The sequence below is a fragment of the Gossypium arboreum genome, chromosome 1, assembly GCF_025698485.1.
Source record: "Gossypium arboreum isolate Shixiya-1 chromosome 1, ASM2569848v2, whole genome shotgun sequence".
In the NCBI taxonomy this organism is placed as follows: Eukaryota; Viridiplantae; Streptophyta; class Magnoliopsida; order Malvales; family Malvaceae; genus Gossypium; species Gossypium arboreum.
The window spans coordinates 89,464,375-89,483,173 of NC_069070.1; the positions used below are offsets into that span (position 1 = coordinate 89,464,375).

At 35.0% G+C, this 18,799-nt stretch overlaps 1 non-coding gene across 1 annotated transcript; it reads right to left on the minus strand.

The window, feature by feature from the left end:
* LOC128281807 (small nucleolar RNA R71) lies at positions 1 to 107 on the minus strand. The gene has a single exon (XR_008272080.1). It is a non-coding gene; the product is annotated as a small nucleolar RNA R71 (small nucleolar RNA).
* Positions 108 to 18,799: the final 18,692 nt, after the last annotated feature.

An 18,799-nucleotide genomic window follows, 5' to 3' on the forward strand; every position in this document is an offset into this window, starting at 1 on the left:
AAATTAAGGAATGATATCTCTTCTTTTGTGTAGATGGATCTAGAAACTCTTTATGATGCATGGGAGAGATACAAAGATCTATTGAGAAGGTGCCCTCACCATGGGTTACCTTTTTGGTTGCGGTTCAGACTTTTTACTATGGTGTGCACCCCTCAACAAGGCAACTGATCGATGCAGCAGACGATGGAACTTTAAACAACAAAACAACTGAAAAGGCCTACGAATTTATTGAAGAGATGTCACTGAATAACTATCAGTGGCAAGTCATGAGAACAAAGCTGGCAAAAGCAGCTGGTGTTTTCAACCTCGACGCGGTCGCTATGCTCTCTAACCAGGTGGAACTTTTAAATAAAAAGATTGATGTTTGTATGTTTCTACTCAGGTACATCCAGTGATGCGGTGTGATTCAAATGGATGAGGAATGCACAACATAGACTATAGATCCTTCAACCCTAGCACCAAGGAGGAACAAGTCCACTATATGGGTAATAATTCTAGTTCTCAAAATAATTCGTATAGTAACACGTATAATGCAGGTTGGAGGAACCATCCCAATTTCTCGAGGGGTGGTCAAGGAAATTAAAGACCACAGCATCTTCCAGGTTTTCAACAACCACCTTACCAACAAGAGAAGAAACTGAACCTTGAAGAGATGCTCATAAAATTCATCTCGGTGTCAGAAACTCATTTTTATAATATCGAAACAGCGCTTAAGAATTAGCAAGCGTCAATTCAAGGGCTCAAAACTCAAATAGGGCAACTTACTAAGTTGCTTACTGAACGACCACAAGATAGCATGCCCAGTAACACAGAAACTAACCTAAAAGAGTAACTCCATCTATCACTGTGCGCGATGAAGAAGGGTTAGTTGAATCTAAATTTAAAACGAGGCACGAGGCTATGGTAAGTAATGGTAAGGATGAGATGAATCATGGTACATAGGAGCCGGTAAGTAAAGAGTATAAACCTTGTGTGCCATACCCTAAAGCGACAAGTAAAGACCACATGGGCGAGCAATTCGATAAATTTCTTAAATTACTAAAAAAGTTGCATATTAACTTACCATTTATTGAAGCTCTTTCGAGATGCCAAATGCATTGAAATTTTTTTGTTTATTTTGTGCTCAAAAAAATTGATTGGGTCAAAGGCTCAAGCTAATAAATAACTTAATTTTCAGTTGGAAGATCGTTGATGTTTGAAATTGGGGAAAAGAAAATTGAAAAATTTCATGGGCAAATGGCTTTAGATGGTAGAAAAATTTAATTTTAAAGAATAGAACCAAAAAGGGAAAATTTTAATTTGTCCAATTTTTCCAACAAGTAAAATAACCAAGTGCCTTCAATTCTTAACCTTGGGCCCGAGGGTGGGAAAGTTACCAGGTTTTTAACCTTTGTTTTAATTTAAAAAAGGATTTTTTATTTGATGTTAAAAATAATTTATAAAAACCCGTTCTACTTGAAAATTAAAATAATTTAAATTTAATTGCCATACCTTGTTATAATTGTGAGAAAGTTTACCTTTAGATTTTGGAAAATTACAAGGCTTTTAAAAATTGAATTTTTCCGATTTATAAAATGATTAAAGGAAAGTAATCCGTATCAAGAAGCTTAAACCGGGAAAGGTTTTGGGAAAATATTATCTTTATTATTTCCAAATTTTATTTCAACAAATAAAAATCAACTTTAATTTATGGGAATGTTAATTTTAAAAGGGCTTATGGAAATGATTAGGAGTTACTAGTTAAAGAAACCAAGAAAAATAAAAGAACGGACTTGAAAGTGTCAATGAAAAATTATGGAAAAAGAAAAGAATTGAATTTGTGGGGATAAAGGTTTTGAAGGGCACCTGGAAAAATTTAGTTTAGTGAAAAGGCAATTAGCCCGGGCTTTATTGTGGGCAAGTTGGTCCCTTTTGGGCCGAAAAATTATGGGTTACCAAGGGCTTTTCCCAAAATTTTTGAAAAAGGGTTCTAACTTTTTGATAATGTTGAAATTTTTTATTACATTATTTAAGTAAATTGAGTTGAAATGAATGAGGAAAACCTAAAGATTTTCTCGGATTAAACACAAGAAATAAAATAAGTTTAGGGTTTTGGCATAAATAAGAAAGGCACGGGGAACCCAAATTGAGGAAAAACCCAAATTTTTTGTAAATTTTGGATAAAATTCCGGGGGAAATTGTCAACCCTTTAAATCAATATTTTGGGACCAAACCAATAGAAATAATTGTTTTATAATTATTTTGGGGTTTTAATGAGCTCGTTGTTAAAAATTTGTGTGAAAATCCAAATTTAAATTGAAAGAGGGCAAACAAAAGTTGAAAAGACCCTTTTATATAAATTGTTTTAATTTAAAATTTAAGAAATTTGAAATTTTAAGTTCTGGACAAAATTAACGGAAGGAATTTTTGAAAGTTTGTAAAGGGGGTTTTGGTATTTGGATATTAAAAAAAAAATGGGAAAAATAAAAAAATTGATATACCTTTATTGTTTTTTCCCATGTAGGGTTTTTAATTTTCAACTCTATAAGTATTAAGCCCTCTTTTTTTCTTTGCTTTGGTCGCTGTTGAGTGTAAAATTTAACCATTCAATTTGGAAAAAACCCAAGGTGAAATTTGTGTATTTTAGTTTTATTAAATTAGGTTTTTTAGTTAAAAATTTGTACCGGTTTTAATGAAAAAGAAAAACAAATAATTTAAAAATAATTTGTTCAAACTATATATAGATGGAAATTTATTTGTTGAAAAAAATTTCCTTTATTAAAATATGTAAGGGCGAAATTAAATTGACCGGGCAAAAGTAATTTTAAAGTTGGGGAAAATTAATTTTTCCAGTTGTTTTTGGTTGAAATAAATGTAAGTTTAAATGGCTAAATTTTTTATAGTGGACTTGATTAACAAGGGTTTTGTAAATTGAAAACCCAAGACCGGAAGTTTGATGTTTTAAATAATTTCGCCAAACCTATTTTAAAATAACTGGATTTAAAAAAAATAATTTGGAAGTTAAAAAATATAAAAGGGATCCCAAATTCGAGAATCAATGAAATTCCCCCTATCCTGAATCCGAGCAATATTTTAAAGAAAGACAGCCCTGTGACAGGTCAAAGGAAAAGGTTACCAGTGAAAGAGATCGGAAAGAAAATGTGATCCGTATTAATGAAGGCCCATGTAACGAGGGTTTAAAGTTGTAGTATGAGGATTCCAATAAGGAACCTGTGCAAGGGCAAGAAAATTTGGGTCCAGATTAAAGGTTTACCATTGGTCAAGAAGGAACAAACAAGAGTTGGGTTGAAACCAAAATTCGAGGATTGACCAATTGTTAACAGGTTTTGGGGAATTGTGGTTTCCACCAGGGAATAAATGTGGTAAAAGATTTGGGATTCTTAAAGATAAAAGGGTTGTAAAGAATTGAAAGGTGAAAAATTAAAATGTTTTGATGGTTGCGGATTTTAAAAAAAAAAAAATAGGAGGAAAAAGAGGTTAAAGATGGAAAAAATTTTAATTCACCAAAAAAAAAAGAAACAAAGGAATTCTTTTTTGGAATTTACAAGATGTGACTTGTCAATAATACGGTCCCGTTCCAACTTTTAAAAACAAAAATTGTCAAAGAAATTGAAAAATTTTATTGATTTTTAAGAGACTGTTTTAAAAAAAGCTTCAGGGTTTTTGAATTGGTTCTGAGAGAAAAATTTTTAGTGCAGAGGCAACCGGCTTGGTAAAGGGGAAACAACAAAAACGAAATTGGCTGAAAAAATTATGAAAAAAATTACAAAAAATTTTGGCTGGACAAAATTTTAGGATTTGTTTCGAGTTTTGAATCATTTGATTTATTTGTAATTCCAGAACAAATTAATCAAAGGGAATGAAAGTAATTAAATAATTCTTGAATTTTGTTAAAAGTTGTTTTTTGATTTACAATTATTATAAGTTTGTTTCGCCTTTGCATATGTTCTTTGTTTGAAAGGTTGAAGATTCCCCCATTATATTTTAGGTATTTGCAAACCTTTGAATTAGGCTTTGTAGGTTAATTATTTTGATGCTATTTGTTAGGTTTAAAATATTGTACAAAAGCTAATTTGAAAGTTAAATTGGAAATTTTCGTTTTAAATGATGACATAAATTGGATGTATTTATATTTCGGAATTATGGAGGTTTAATCCTTTATTTTTGAAAAGGTGGGTTTAATTTATGGATGTAGGTTTATTTCCCGGGAAAAAGGGAAAAGCGTTCATGCCAAAAATTTGGATGTTGGTGCCGATTACAAACTTTTTGTTTTAATATAGAATGGTCCCGGAACCCAAAAGATTTTGAAGGCCCCCCAAGGGACCGCTAGGAAAGTAGACCAGCTTTCGGGTGGGCTCATTTCCCAAAGATGCAATTGGTTTCAATTTATTCGGAAAATAAATGCTAACCCCCACCCCCTTTTTGGAATTTGGGCCGGGGGAAGAATCAAGTTGACGTTAAAACAAAAAGAGTTTAGGAAAGGTCGAATACCCCGGGGGAAGGTTGAAAATTTAGTTTTGATGGCTTCATTAACAAAGGAAATTTAGAACTTTGAAGGATTCGCCATAGGGGAAGTTTGGGTGGTAAAAGAAAATTATTTATTTCTTCCAGAAGAATTTAAAAGAAAACTAAGAACATTTATTGAAAAAAAAATTCCTTGAATTAAGGGAAAAATTTGAGGTTTAGGAAGCGTTTAAGCTAAAGTATGGAATTGGTCCACCAGGATTTGGTGGATTTGAAAAAAATGAGGAATTAAAGGTTTTAGGTTTTGGATTAAAGAATTTGTAGATTTTATGATTCTTAAAGCAAGTTGCAAAAAAGAAGAAAAGTTATTGGGCCCGAATGTCAAAAAGTTTAAAAAGCCATTTCAACCAACCAAAAGGGTCCAAAGAGCAACCCAATGAAGCTTAATTGGGGATTCACGAGATCGTGGTAGAGCATATTCGGGTCTAAAGCCGCTACTTGGGTAAGTGGGGTAATGTACCTAGAAAGCCCGAGTTAAGAATGTGGTGCAACATTATGGTGAGTGTTGGGGACCGAGCGAGCTTGTTTCAAAGTGCTCGAGCATTTTATTAGAGATTGTCCGAAAAGTTAAAGAAAAAGATTTCAGAGTGCTGATTAATAACCGCTAGTAGAGGTAGACCAAGAAATACGGAGGGGGACTAGTAGAAACCGTGATGAAAGATTTAACGAAGATCGTAAGTAAGCACCGCTAGAGATGCTAACGTGCCCAGAAGATGCATCATCTCCATGTTATTATCGGTACATTTTCTTTTTCTTGTTATTATTGATTGATCCCGGTCCACTCATTCCTATATTTGCATGAATTTAGTATCCAAAAAAAGCCGTTGAATTTACGGTTTACATTAAAGTGTCGAACCCTTAGGCCAATATGCTAGGGACAAGGTTTGCAAGAATTGCCCATTAATGATTCAACACCTTTTCCCCAACTTGATGTTTAACCATTTGGTGAGTTTGACGTTATCTTGGGAATGGACCGTTAACATTGTATGATGCTAAGGTAGATTGTAAACAAAAGACACTAGAGTTGAAATGTGAAAATGGAGAAATTTCGGGTTGAAACAGATGAATCAAATAAATTGCCATGGTGATTTCGATAGTCCGCATAAATACAGAAAAAGGGTGAAGTTATCCGCTTATGTAATGAATATTGAGTTGCCTCAATAAATTTGAATCGAGATAGTCTGTGAGTTTATGTATTTCCGAGGAATTGCCCCTTTGTCCAAGAGAATAGATTTTGCCATTGATTTGTTGCCCATCGCACCATCTCGATTGCTCCATAAGAATGGCTCAATAATTAAAAGAATTGAAGGCCCCGGGAGTTAAATGAAAGGGATTTGGAGACCGGTTTTCCCGGGTGCCCGATTATTCGAAAGAAGAAGGATGGTTCAATGAGACTTTCATTGATTACCGCCACCAAAAGGTGACTATAAAGAAAAGTGCTTTTGAGGATTGATGATTTATTCACCAAAGGGGGCCAAAGGTTTTCAAAGATTGATTTGAGGTCCGTTACAAGAGAGTTAAGGAGTCGACAAAAAACCCCTTTTAGGACAAGGTATGGACATTATAGTTTTTGTGATGCCTTTCGCAAAAATGCTCCAATATATTTATGGACTTAATGAATCGGATCTTCCACATATTTGGATAAGTTTTGTAGTGTTTATGATGACATTTTAATTTATTCTAGATGAGTCTGAAATGCCAACACTTGAGAACTATTTGCATTTGAGAGAAAAGGTTGTCAAGTTTAGTAAAAGTGAGTTCGCTTTGAAGTCGGATTTTGGGGATAAGTCTGTGATGGTATTCTGGATCCAAGCAAGATTTCGATCGGATTGGAAACCCCAAGAATGTATCCAGGTTAGAAGCTTTTTAGGCTTACGGTATTATGACGCTTTGTTGAAGGATTTTCGATGATTGCCTCCTATGACTAAGTTGTTGCAAAAGAATGTTAAGTTTGAATGGATGATAAATGTCAACAAAGTTTTGAAAATTGAAAGCACGATTGATCAAGCACCAATTTTAGTACAAAGTGAAAGGAGTTCAATTTATAGTGACGATCAGATGTGCCTTGATGTGTTTGTGCAAGAGGGAAAGTGGTAGCTTATGCTTCGAGACGCTTAAAACCGCATGAGAAGAACTATCCTACAATGATTTGGAACTCCCTTTTGTTTTTGCTTTGAAGATTTGGCACATTATTTGTATGAAAATGCCAATTTTTACCGATCACAAAAGTTTGAAGTACTTGATGAATCAAAAGGATCCAATCGACAAAAGATGGCTTGAATTATTAAAGGATTATGATTTAGTGATTGATTATCATCCAAAAGCAAATGAAGGCGACCCTTTGAGGTAAAAATTTTTACTTTGAGAGCCATGAACAGGGTTAGCATTGTCGATGATGGGTCAATCTTGGAGATGAGAGCTAAACCGTTATTTTCCTTGATTTGTGATGCTCAAAAGAATGATAGTGAGTTGGGATCAAGAGAACTCAATTAATCAAAGTTACCTTAGATTTTCGAGGGACCAGATGACTTTTGATGTTTCGAATGTGTAAAAAATGATAAATTGATTCGTAAAATATTAATGAGGCAAATGGTCTTTATCGCTCATCCCGGCACAAAATGTATAATGATTTAAAGAATGGGCCTTATGAAAAGGACATTTCAATTTGTAACCGTGTTTGATCTCAACAAGTAAAAGTTAACATCAAGTGCCTTCTGATTACTTCAACCTAATGGTGCTTGGTGGAAATGGGACAAGATTACCATGGATTTTGTAACCTTTGCCTTTAACTCCTAAAAGAAGGATGCGTTTGGGTAGGGTTGATAGATTAACAAAGTCACCCACTTTATACCACTACGCATGATTACTCACTTGATAAATTAGCCAATTATATATTGTGAAATTGTGAAGTTACGAGTACCTATGTCATAATATCGTAGAGATCCAAGCCTAGATTTTGGAAAAGTTACAAGAAGCTTTGGGTACAAAATTGAACTTTAATAATTTCATCCACAAAAGATGGTCAAAGAAAGGTAATCCGTACTCAAGATATGCTTAGATTCGGTTTTAAATTTGGAGGTAGTTAGAAATATCTATCTTTGATTGAGTTTGCCAAAAAGCATCAATCAAGTATACAAATCAACGGAAATTGTATGGTCGTAAGTGTCAACTCCTTTATATTGGACCGAGCTTAGGAGAAAGATTCATGGAGTTGATCTAGTTAAAGAAACCAAGAAAAATAAAAGTAATTCGATTGCTTGAAAGTCGCTCAGATCGACAAAAGTCATATGCATTTAAAAAGAAAAGAGATTGAATTTCGTGGGTGATAAAGTTTCAAGGTGTCACCATGGAAAAGATTCAGATTTAGTCAAAAGGCAAGTTGAGTCCCCTTTATTAGTCAAAAGGCAAGTTGAGTCCCTTTATTGGGCCGAGAGATTACAGAGAATTGGAAAGGGCAATGGTTCTTACCGAGAAAGTTAGAAAGAATTCATAACGGTTTCATGTATCAATGTTGGACGTTATCATTCCGATCCTTCACATGTGATTTCCCAATGTAAATTGAGATTCGACGGATATGACCTATGAGGAGAAACCAATAAAGATTTTGGCTCGAGAGGTTAAAAGCTAAGAAATAAAAGTATAGCTTTAGTGAAAGTATTGTATGACATGGGATGAAGAGGCACGGGGGAACCCGAGGAAGCTATGAGGAAAAAGAAAACCTTTCTTTTCCGAAGATTTTCGACAAAATCTCAAAAAGGGGGAGAATTTGGACAACCCAATTAGGGCCTAATCAATATTTTGGACCACAACCGAGATAGAAATAATTGTTTTATAATTATTTTGGGGTTTATGATATGATTGCCGATTGTTAAAAATTTGGGATGAAATTCTATGCCTAAAGTGCTTAAATTGAAAGTAGGACTAAATAAAAGTTGCAAAATTTGCATCCCGTAAGTTTTAGTATGAAATTGTTTTGGAATATTAATTAGGAGGTCTTAAGTAGCAATTTGACCAATTTTGTTCATGGACAAAATTAGGACATGGAAGGAATTTTTGAAAGTTTAGTAAGGAGGGCATTTTGGTCATTTGGATATTAAATGAAATAAAATGGGAAAAATAACACAAAATTGATCATCATCCTCCTTAGTTGCTGCCAATTCTCCTCTCCCATAGCTAGGGTTTCTTCAATTTTCAAGCTCCATAGTAAGTGATTCCAAGCCCCCTTTTAATGTTCTTTACGCTTTTGGAACCAAAGCTCGATTGCTTATGCTAGTAATAATTTAACCTAGGGTTCACATTTGGAAAATACCCATAGGTGAAATTTGTTTTTTGATGTTTTATGATAGAATATGAGGTTTTAAATTATGTTAAATAACTTGTGCTACTCTTTTTAAGTGAAAACGAAAACCAAATAATTCCAGAAAATACCTATTGTTCATAACTATATGATAGAGGAGAATTTGATGTTGTTGTAGGAGAGAAAATGTTCAGCATATCATAAAATATAAGAATAAGGGCTGAAATTAAATTCGAGCCTAGGGGCAAAATTGTAATTTTGAAAAGTTAAAAATGTAATTTTTCCATGATGTGATTTTTGGATTGAAATAAATAGTATGAGTATTAAATGAGCTAAATGTGTTATTATAGATCAAGAAAGAGGAATTGATCTCGAACGGGAAGGAAAAGTTTTGACTAAATTGCAAAATTTACATTTTGCACCAAGGTAAGTTTGTATTATTACAATAATTTCATGTAATTCTTATATTTCAGCCTATTATATAAATATACTAGCTGATGTTAAAATATAAATGACTATTGGAAGAATGGAAATAAATATAGAGAGAGATCCCTGAACATTCTAGAGATCGAATGAAATAGGGGAGGAGCTAGGTCACATGTATGATGCCGAGTGCACATCATGTTACAAGAAAGCTACAGACACCTCAGGTAGCTAGGTCACATGTGTGATACGAGATGTATCTCATGTAGACAAGAGAGCTACGTGAAAGATAAATGTAGCTAGGTCGAGGATTCCAAGTGAAGGACACCATGTAGACAAGAGAGCTATGAAAGATAAATGTAGCTAGGTTTGATTCCAAGTGAAGGACACCAGAACAAGAGAGCACAGACAAATCGGTTTCATGAGTGGTACTGTGTTCACCATGTGTACAAGAGAGCCGAACTAAACGAAGTATGATGGTGGGGCTGTTTCAAACCATTAAATATCGAGGATTGATCCAATTGTTCAACGGGATGGTTTTGTGGTGATATTGTGGTTTGGACCACACTTATGGTGAATGAAATGTGGTGAAAATGATTTGTGGTATATACATATATAAGATAAAATGAGGTTAGCATAAAGAATGTGGAAAGAGTGAAATTAGCATTAAAACTGTTTTAGATGGTAAATGACGTGATTTTGAAAAATCACCAAAAATAGGAGGAATATAATTAGAGGTTGAATGAGATGTGAAATTAAATTTTAATGAGTCTACTTTCATATAAAAGAAACAGAGCAAGCAAAGGAATTCTATATTTTGAGATATTTACAATTGTATGTGACTTGCTCAGGATGAATATGATCCCCTGTTCCAACTTTTAAAATCATTAAAAATTGTACAAAGCAAATTAAGAAATATAGTTTATATGCATAAATTCATTATTGAGACTAGTTTTAAATGAAACAGACTTCAGGGTTGTTTGAATTGTGTGCTGAGAGAAATTCAATTTTTAGTGAACAGAGGTCAGATCGGTCGAGCTGTGTAACAGGGAAACTTTAACTAATAAACTGTACTAATCGGCTGAACCAAAATTATAGAAAAAAATTAAAAAAATATTTATGAGTCTGGATTCAGGGAAATTTTAGGATTTGAATTTCGAGTTTTGTAACTCGAGTTATGATTTATTTAGTGAATATGACGAGCGAGACATTAATCAAAGTGGAATGAATAGTGGTTAAAGTAGATATACTTGAATTGTTGTGTAAACATGTTAGATTTTTTTAGTATTTACATACTTACTTACTAAGCTATAAGCTTACTTTGTTTCTCTCTTTGTCTTATAGTGTTCTTGCTTGCTCAGAGTTAAGGATCGGAAGATCTACCCGCACTATCATATTTTTAGGGTATTTGAACTAAACGCTTTGAATTATGGCATGTATAGTAGGCTTAATTATTTTGTTACGTTCATATTTGTCTAGGTTTAAAATATTAGTTAAGATTTCCCGCTAATTTGTACAAGCCATTAAAGTTGGCTAATATTGTTCAAGACATATATTATAAGATGCACTATCAAATTGGATGACATATTTATATTTCTGTTATGTTTAATGGTATGTTTATGTTCGTAATACTTTAATCCGCTTTAGGAACGGGGGTTAATTTAGTGGTATCGAGCTATGGTTTAGCTTCCCAATAAAGTGTGTTAAAAGTCTAGCTATACATGCCATAAAAATATTGTGATAGTGGGGACTTGATTATTCTAAAGGTTTTGTTTTAATATAGTAATGGATCCCCGGAATCTACGATGATGTCTTAGTAATGCCCCCCCGACAAGGGACCGCCTGGGGAAAGTAGACCAGACTTTGAGACAAGGAATGAGGCCGGATGCCTTTCTCCAAATGATGAACAATTGGTATATAATTTATTCGAGCAAATCCAAATGCTCAACCTCCTCCACCCTCCTATACCTCGAACCTCAGATGCCAAGGTATAGATTTGGTAAAATGAAAAGCCCCGCTGACAAGATTCAAAACAAGGGCAAGAGTTTAGAGCAAAGGTCGATGATGATCCCGAAAAGCGGAATTGCTTGAAAATTCTACCCGTATTTGATGAGCTCTCATGTACACCCGAGGAATGCTTAAAGTGTCAGATCACTTTTGAGAGATTTCGCCACCACCGGTGGAAGACTTTGGTTAGGTGCAAAAAAAAGTTACTTGGGATTTTTCCAGAAAATTTAGAAAGAAATACATAAGTCCGATTTATTGATCAAAACAAGGAGTTCCTTGAATTGAAGGGGAAATGTCTCAGCAGTATTGAACGGAATTTGTAAGACTCCAAAGTATGCCTTGTGTGTCCACCGAGGCCATTATGTTAGAAGATTTGAAGATGGGCTGAAGGGACATTAAAGTGCTTTAGGAATTTTGGAGTTGAAAGAATTTGTAGTATTGGTTGATCGAGTTCTTAAAGCAAGAATTGAACAAAGAAAGAAGAAAAGCGCTATTGAGGCCCAGATGTCAAAAAGACAGAAACAAGCCATTTCAATCTCAACCAAAGAGGTCCAAAGAGACAAACCCTAATGAAGCCAATTGGGGATTCACAAGATCGTTAGAGCATATTGGGTCTAAAGCTCAAGCTACTTGGGTGGCAAGTGTGGGTAAGGACCTAGAAAGCCCGAAAGAATGGGCAACATTATGGTGAGTGTTGGGGAAGCGAGCTTTTTCAAAAGGCTCCAGCATTTTATTAGAGATTGTCCAGAAAGTTAAAGAAGAAAGATTTGAGGCAGATGATACCACCGCTAGTAGAGGTAGACCAAGAAATACCGGAGGTGGGACTAGTAGTAGAACGTGATGAAAGATTTAACGAAGATCAAGCTGAGCACCCGGAGCTTATGCTATACGTTCGAGAAGATGCATCATCTCCATGTTATTACGTACATTTTTCTCTATGATACTATTGTTATTGCATTGATTGATCCCGGTCCACTCATTCCTATATTTGCATGAATTTAGTATCCAAAAAAAGTTGCTCTTGAATTTATCGAGTTTAAAAAGTGTCGAACCCCTTAGGCCAATTGGCAGGGACAAGGTTTGCAAGAATTGCCCATTAATGATTCAAGGTCACCTTTCCCAACTTGATGTCAATACCTTTGGTGAGTTTGACGTTATCTTGGGAATGGATTAACATTGTATGATGCTAAGGTAGATTGTAAACAAAAGACACTAGAGTTGAAATGTGAAAATGGAGAAATTCCGGGTTGAAAAGATGAATCAAATAAATTGCCTATGGTGATTTTTAAAGTCCGCAAAAACATGAGAAAAGGTGAAGCTTATCCGCTTATGTAATGAATATTGAGTTCCTAACCAAATTTGAATCCATAGTCCGTGAGTTTCCGATGTATTTCCGAGGAATTGCCCGGGTTGCTCCAACAAGAGATAGATTTTGCCATTGATTTGTTGCCGGCATCGACCATCTCGATTGCTCCATATAGAATGGCTCCGATCAATTAAAAGAATTGAAGGCTCCCGGGGAGTTAAGCAAGGGATTTGTGAGACCGAAGTTTTCCCCGGGTGCTCCCGATATTCAGAAGAAGAAGGATGGTTCAATGAGACTTTGCATTGATTACCGCTAAAAGGTGACTATAAAGAACAAGTACCCTGCAGGATTGATGATTTATTCGACGTAAAGGGGCCAAGAGTTTCAAAGATTGATTTGAGGTCCGTTACTCATGAGAGTTAAGGAGTCGTATGCAAAAACCGCTTTTAGGACAAGGTATGGACATTATTTGTTCTTTGATGCCTTTCGCTAACAAATGCTCCAAACTATTAATTTATGGACTTAATGAATCGGATCTTCCTACCATATTTGGATAAGTTTGTAGTAGTGTTTATAGCATGACATTTTAATTTATTCTAGAATGAGTCTCAATATGGCTAACACTTAAGAATGATATCTCATCTTTGAGAGAACAGAAACTCTTTATGATCATGTTTAGTAAAAGATGAGTTGCTCAATGGATTTTTGGGCATATAGTCTTTTTATTGGTGGATCCAAGAAAGATTTCCGATCGTGATGGAATACCCAAGACATGAAGAGGCCTCTGAATTTTTAGGCCTAATTATGTGCAGTATGAGACGTTGTTGAATGGTTTTCACCTCGCAGTGTAGCTCTCTCAGACTGGAACTTTTAAAAAAAGTTGAATGTTTGAATGTGCTCGATAACATCCAGGTTGCGTTGAAAAATTGAGAATGCACGACTTGATCCTACCTAGCACCAATTAGGAACAATTTATGGTAAAAGTTGAGTTCTAAATTTATAGTACGCATCAGTTGAGTGCCCTTGAGGTGGTCAAGGAAATTAAAGACCACATGAGATCTTCCAGTTTTCAACAACCACCTTACCAACAAGAGAAGAAATCAACCTTGAAGAGATGCTCATAAAATTCATCTCGTTGTCGAAACTCATTTTATAATATCGAACAAATACAAGAATTAGGCGTCAATTCAAGGGCTCAAAACTCAAATAGGGCAACTTACTAAGTTGCTTAACGAATTCCCAAGATAGCATACATGATAATACGTAAAACTAACCTAAAAGAGTAACTCCATCTATCACCGTATGCCGCTTGCGATGAAGAATTAGTTGAATCTAAATTTAAAACGAGGCACGCGAGGCTATGGTAAGTAATGGTAAGGATGAGATGAATCATGGTACATAGAGCCAGTAAGTAAAGAGTATAAACCTTGTGTGCCATACTAAAGCGACAAGTAAAGACCATACATGCGAACAATTCGATAAATTTCTTAAATTACTAAAAAAGTTGCATATTAACTTACCATTTATTGAAGCTCTTTCGTAGATGCCAAATGCATTGAAATTTTTAAAGGAGCTCTTGGCTAATAAACGAAAGTTAGATGATGCGTAACATGTGGAATTAAACGCAGTTTGCTCAGCTATTCTACAGAATAAGCTACCCAACAAACTGAAAGATCTAGGGAATTTTACTATCCCTTATTTAATTGGTAGTTTAAATATTAGGAATGCGTTGGCTGATCTAGGCGCGACCATTGATGTCATGCCTTATAAAATGTTTAAACAACTCGGTCTCGAAAAACCCAAACAAACTAGGATGAGCATTCAATTGGTAGATAAAACAATTATGTTTCCTAGGGGTATCATTTAAGATGTGCTAGTCAAAATTGATAAATTTATATTCCCAGTTGACTTTATTGTTCTATACATGGATGAGGATAGTGATGCACCTTTAATTTTAGGAAGGCCCTTTTTTAGCAACTGCTAGAACTATCATAGATGTTGACACAGGTGAATTGATACTTCGTGTAGGAAATGACACGATTAAACTTCAAGCTCGTGATTCTGCTAATATATCTACTAATCGAGATGATTGTTTAAGTTCTGTTAACTCGAGTAATGTTAAGGCGCAAACTTCTTTCCAGGAAACACCTAGGAAGAATGTGATGGGGCCACATTATAGTCCATGTGACAAAAACAGAACAAGTCATGAGGAACGAAGACTACAAATTGATGAACTAGATGAATGGCGGGCACATGTTAGGGAGAAACTAAAAGTACAAAATGAATCAAAGCGACGCCATGATGAGTGTAGGGATGAAACAAAGCAATTTAAGGTCGGGGATAAAGTATTGTTGATGAAAAGGACCCCCGAATTGCTATTTCAGAGCGTAATACAAACGAAGTGACTCCTTTCATAGAATTGAGTGTTTTCCCATACGGTCCAGTCGAGGTAAATCATTCTCAATTCGAAACTTTCAAGGTAAATAATACTCTACTTAGACCTTATTTTGAAAAAAGCGATAGCGAGGGGTGAGGAGTTTCAACTCCTCAACCCACCCGTTTGTGACAACCCAATTAGGGCCTAATCGAATAGTGGTTTCGTGACCACAAATCCGAGATAGAAATAATTGTTTTATAATTATTTTGGGGTTTATGATATGATTGCTCGATTGTGTAAAAATTTCGTGATGAAATTCTATGCCTAAAGTGCTTAAATTGAAAGTAGGGACTAAATCGAATAAGTTGCAAAATTTGCATCCCGAAGTTTTAGTATGAAATTGTTTTGGAATATTAATTAGGAGGTCTTAAGTAGCAATTTGACCAATTTTAAGTTCATGGACAAAATTAGGACATGGAAGGAATTTTTGAAAGTTTAGTAAGGAGGGCATTTTGGTCATTTGGATATTAAATGAAATAAAATGGGAAAAATAACACAAAATTGATCATCATCCTCCTTAGTTGCTGCCAATTCTCCCTCTCTCCATAGCTAGGGTTTCTTCAATTTTCAAGCTCCATAGTAAGTGATTCCAAGCCCGCTTTTAATGTTCTTTACGCTTTTGGAATCCAAAGCTCGATTAAGCTTATGCTAGTAATAATTTAACCTAGGGTTCACATTTGGAAAAATACCCATAGGTGAAATTTGTGTATTTTGATGTTTTATGATAGAATATGAGGTTTTAAATTATGTTAAATAACTTGTGCTACTCGGTTTTAAGTGAAAACGAGTAAAACAAGATAATCCAGAAAAATACCTATTGTTCATAACTATATGATAGAGTGAGAATTTGATGTTGTTGTAGGAGAGAAAATGTTCAGCATATCATAAAATATAAGAATAAGGGCTGAAATTAAATTCCGAGCCTAGGGGCAAAATTGTAATTTTGAAAAGTTAGGGGCAAAATGTAATTTTTCCATGATGTGATTTTTGGATTGAAATAAATAGTATGAGTATTAAATGAGCTAAATGTGTTATTATAGATCAAGAAAGACGCGAATTGATCTCGAATCTGGGAAGGAAAAGTTTTGGACTAAATTGCAAAATTTCCACATTTTGCACCAAGGTAAGTTTGTATGTAAATATTACAATAATTTCATGTACATTCTTATATTTCAGCCTATTATATAAATATACTAGCTGATGTTAAAATATAAATCGACTATTGGAAGAATGGAAATAAATATAGAGAGAGATCCGGTTGAACATTCTGAGAGATCGAATGAAATAGAGGGCGTAGCTAGGTCACATGTATGATGCCGAGTGCACATCATGTGTACAAGAAAGCTACGAGACACCTGTAGTAGCTAGGTCACATGTGTGATACGAGATGTATCTCATGTAGACAAGAGAGCTACGTGAAAGATAAATGTAGCTAGGTCGCATGCGTGATTCCAAGTGAAGGACACCATGTAGACAAGAGAGCTACGTGAAAGATAAATGTAGCTAGGTCGCATGCGTGATTCCAAGTGAAGGACACCATGTAGACAAGAGAGCTACTGAGACAAATCGGTTGGGTCGCATGAGTGGTACTAAGTGTTCACCATGTGTACAAGAGAGCCGAACTAAACGAAGTATGATGGTGGGGTGTGTCTTTGAAACCATTAAATATCGAGGATTGATCCGAATTGTTCAACGGGATGGTTTTGTGGTGATATTGTGGTTTGGACCTACACTTATGGTGAATGAAATGTGGTGAAAATGATTTGTGGTATATACATATATAAGATAAAATGAGGTTAGCATAAAGAATGTGTGAAAGAGTGAAATTAGCATTAAAACTGTTTTTAGATGGTAACAGTGACGTGATTTTGAAAAATCACCAAAAATAGGAGGAATATAATTAGAGGTTGAATGAGATGTGAAATTAAATTTTAATGAGTCTACTTTCATATAAAAGAAACAGAGCAAGCAAAGGAATTCTATATTTTGAGATATTTACAATTGTATGTGACTTGCTCAGGATGAATACGTGATCCCCTGTTCCAACTTTTAAAAATCATTAAAAATTGTACAAAGCAAATTAAGAAATATAGTTTATATGCATAAATTCATTATTGAGACTAGTTTTAAATGAAACAGACTTCAGGGTTGTTTGAATTGTGTGCTGAGAGAAATTCAATTTTTAGTGAACAGAGGTCAGATCGGTCGAGCTGTGTAACAGGGGAAACTTTAACTAATAAACTGTACTAATCGGCTGAACCAAAAATTATAGAAAAAAATTAGCAAAAATATTTATGAGTCTGGATTCAGGGAAATTTTACGGATTTGAATTTCGAGTTTTGTAACTCGAGTTATGATTTATTTAGTGAATATGACGCAGCAGAGACAGCTTAATCAAAGTGGAATGAATAGTGAAGTTAAAGTAGATATACTTGAATTGTTGTGTAAACATGTTAGATTTTTTTTAGTATTTACATACTTACTTACTAAGCTATAAGCTTACTTTGTTTCTCTCTTTTGTCTTATAGTGTTCTTCGCTTGCTCAGAGTTAAGGATCGTGAAGATCTACCCGCACTATCATACTTTAGGGTATTTGAACTAAACGCTTTTGAATTATGGCATGTATAGTAGGCTTAATTATTTTGTTACGTGTCATATTTGTCTAGGTTTAAAATATTAGTTACAAGATTTCGACCAGCTAATTTGTACAAGCCATTAAAGTTGGCTAATATTGTTCAAGACATATATTATAATGATGCACTATCAAATTGGATGACATATTTATATTTCGGTTATGTTTAATGGTATGTGTTATGTTCGGTAATACCTTGTATCTGCTCCGGCGATGTAACGGGTAAGGGTGTTACATTTAGTGGTATCAGAGCTATGGTTTAGTCGGTTCTCGGACTAATAAAGTGTGTGTAAAAGTCTAGCTATACATGCCATAAAAATATTGTGATAGTGTGGTGACTCTTGATTATTCTAAACTGTGTTTTGTTTTAATATAGTAATGGATCCCAAGAAAGGAACTGCTACGATGATGTCTTAGTAATGCGCCGGCTCCCGCACAAGGGACCGCGCCTGTGGAAAGTAGACCTGAGACTTTGAGACAAGGAGATGAGGCTCGGGATGCCTTTCTCCAAATGATGAACAATTGGTATACTGAATTTATTCGAGCAAATCCAAATGCTCAACCTCCTCCACCCCTCCTATACCTCGGACGATTCCTCAGAGCTGCCAAGGTATAGATTTGGTAAGAATGAACAAGCCTCCGGTTGACAAGATTCGAAAACAAGGGGTCAAGAGTTTAGAGCAAAGGTCGATGATGATCCCGAGAAAGCGGAATTCGGCTTGAAAATTCTACCCGTATTTGATGAGCTCTCATGTACACCCGAGGAATGCTTAAAGTGTCTTGTATCACTTTTGAGAGATTCGCTTACCACCGGTGGAAGACTTTGGTTGCAGTGGTGCCAAAAGAAAAAGTTACTTGGGATTTCTTCCAGAAGAATTTAGAAAGAAATACATAAGTCAGCGATTTATTGATCAAAACGGAAGGAGTTCCTTGAATTGAAGCAGGGAAAATGTCTCAGAGCGAGTATGAACGCGAATTTGTAAGACTCAACAAGTATGCCTGTGAATGTGTGTCCACCGAGGCCATTATGTGTAGAAGATTTGAAGATGGGCTGAATGAGGACATTAAAGTGCTTGTAGGAATTTTGGAGTTGAAAGAATTTGTAGTATTGGTTGATCGAGTTCTTAAAGCCAAGAATTGAACAAAGAAAGAAGAAAAGTCGCTATTGAGGCC